Source organism: Hibiscus syriacus, unplaced genomic scaffold (genome assembly GCF_006381635.1).
Source record: "Hibiscus syriacus cultivar Baekdansim isolate YM2019G1 unplaced genomic scaffold, ASM638163v2 tig00113726_pilon, whole genome shotgun sequence".
In the NCBI taxonomy this organism is placed as follows: Eukaryota; Viridiplantae; Streptophyta; class Magnoliopsida; order Malvales; family Malvaceae; genus Hibiscus; species Hibiscus syriacus.
The window spans coordinates 1,108,204-1,110,917 of NW_024063472.1; the positions used below are offsets into that span (position 1 = coordinate 1,108,204).

The window sequence follows — 2,714 nt, forward strand, 5'->3', positions numbered from 1 at the left end:
TTATTTTAACTATTTTTTAACTCCTTTTAATATTTTTTTCACGCTTTTTCCCTCTTTTTTATTTTAATCAAAATGTATGACTAATTGGTCTCTTTAGGACCTTGTTGGTTAGTGGTGCACTGGTGCTTGCGACTAAAAGATCTAACATGGTTCGAGCTTCGAGGGTCAATGAAGAAACCAAACTATGCAAAATGCATGACAAGCGTGATATTAGGGCGTGAGTTCCAACAATTATTTTAAGTATTTTTTATATTTTAAAATAAAAAATTTGTGGGTTTTAATAAATAAAAAATTAAATCGGATCGGGTCGGTTGGATTTTTTAATTGTCTATCGGGTCGGGTCGGGTAAAATTATAATTTCGTCGGGTCGAGTTACGGGTGAAGTACCATTTCTTTCGAATCGGGTATGTAGTCCAAAAACCCGACACATGCCTACTTGTGATATTTTTATACCTTTTAATATTGTAAACTTAAAAAAATTGTTATATATATATATATATTAATATTGTTTTGAATATTATGTAAAATTAAAAAAAATTATTTTATATAAACTAATTTAATCTGGTTGAACCGTAATTGAATCAATGAATCAATACCTTCACCAATTTGAAGTCGATCTGATTTTAAAAACATGGAAGAAATGAGATGTAGACATCAGATCAGCAACAAGGAAAGACTGTTTGTCTTGATTCCAGTTTCCAATGTGTTGACTCTGAATTTCCCTGGGGAAGCAAAAGAAAGCCGCCTCAAACATCTGAATTTCCGCAAAGATTAAAAATATTAAACCTTCCACGAATTCAAAAGAAAAAAAAAGTTTCAACTTTGAACAAAACAAGAAGGATGGGATTTCTCACCCACGGTGTTACTGGCATTGGTTTCATCTTGATCGGCTTCTGGGAATTCATCAACTCCTTAAACCCAACCCCAAACACCTATCCCTTTCCATTTTCTTCACCTTCAACCCAGATCAAGTCCACCTCTATTTCAAAAACTAAAGAAACCCCCTTTCCCTCATCTTCCATCCTTGTATCAATCTTTTCCCTTTTGATCCTCTTGAATTCCGTGGTTTCAATCTTTGATGCTCTCGGTTCAAAGGATCGGGTCGGGTCGGTGCACCAATTACAAGTCTCTCTCTCTTGCACTGCTTTTCTTGCTCTACTCCGCTCTGGGTGTTTTAAACAACAAGAAAGGTTCATGTTTTTGGCCTGATTCCCTTCATGAACTAGTTCTGCTTTTAGCTTTTGTTGAAGTGTTTTTGTTTTATTACTTGCAAAGAAAGGATACGAGTGGGATTGAGAATAGGTATTTTGATCTTTTTGTGTTCCCATAGCAATATGTGTGGTTTCTACAATGCTGGAATTGAGATCAAACAAGTCGATTTATTCGAAATCTGTACGAGGTATTGGGTTGATTTTACAGGGGACATGGTTTGTGCAAATGGGGTTTTCATTTTACACTAATTTGATGGTTCATGGATGTATTCTACATGAAAAAAGTAGAGGCAATTATACTATTAAATGCGAAGGTCATCCTGAGTATCACAGAGCAAGGGCTATTGCGACATTGCAATTCAACTGCCATCTTGCTTTGCTTGTGATTCTGGTTGTTTCAATGTTATCGGTTATCAGCAAAAGAAACGGTGTTGCTGTTGGCGTCGAAGGGGATGGTTTGCAGTACAGGCCATTAGGGGCAGAAATGCAGAAGATGGATAACAATGTGGGGAGTTTCACTTTGGATTCCGACGATCTCGACGGAGGGATTAAGGAACATGATTATTTGGTAAAAGAGAAGCCAGCTACTGTGGAATTGAGTGTTAATGACCATGGTTCACATGTCTGAGGTAAAACATTCAGTGGTTTCTTTATAGTGGCCGGGTGAAAAGCATTATAGTTCATTCTTTTGTAATGATATTAGTAAAGAACTGATGATTGACTTTGCATAAACAAATTGATATCTGTTTTGTGTGTTGTTTCATGTATTCTGTCTGATTATGAATCTTTTATGTTATTGCAGCTTTCGAGTTTAAAAATGTATCGAGTGGTTGCATATATGGTATGATCCTCCAATATACTTTAGAAAAATTTAGTCACTGCCCATGATCGACTAAGATTGCTTATAAGAGCATCCTAGGTTTGCAAAGAGCCTTTAAGTTGCATTCCTTCCTTCCTGCATATTTGAAGACTAAAATAGGCATTTAAACTTTTAGGGAAAGTAAAGAATATGGATGGTATGCATAGTTAACTGGTTTTATCTAGCATGCATTACCTTGTATAAATGTAGAATATGCAGATCACGAGGCACAACAGAAAAGAACCTGATCGATATTTTGTTGAAGGGGTTGTTATATGATCCCATCGATTGCATGAAGCCCGTGTGGCAACGGAACCGAGGAATGTATACATAAAAGGGAACCTTTTTTTCTTTCTATATCAACATAAACCATTGCAACCAAACTGTATCAAACAGTTCAAAGTAGAAAAAAAAAGCTTATTTAGAGTCTCCATTTTCGAGTTCACTTCTAGTTGTATAGAACTTGCAGAAAATTGCATAGACTAGTAAACTCAATGCACTTGCTAAGGCTAAAAGCCAGTAGTATTTATCGAGTCTGTCTTCTCTCATGTTATCAGAGAACCAGTTTTGTCTTCCTTTCGAACGTGTGAACGCTTCGATGACTGAAAACATCAAGGCACTCAGGAAACTTCCAAGCCCAAAAG

The 2,714-nt window shown here is 36.2% G+C and overlaps 1 pseudogene; it reads left to right on the forward strand.

The window, feature by feature from the left end:
* Nucleotides 1-680: 680 nt before the first annotated feature.
* LOC120187892 lies at nt 681-1,988 on the forward strand (annotated as a pseudogene).
* Nucleotides 1,989-2,714: the final 726 nt, after the last annotated feature.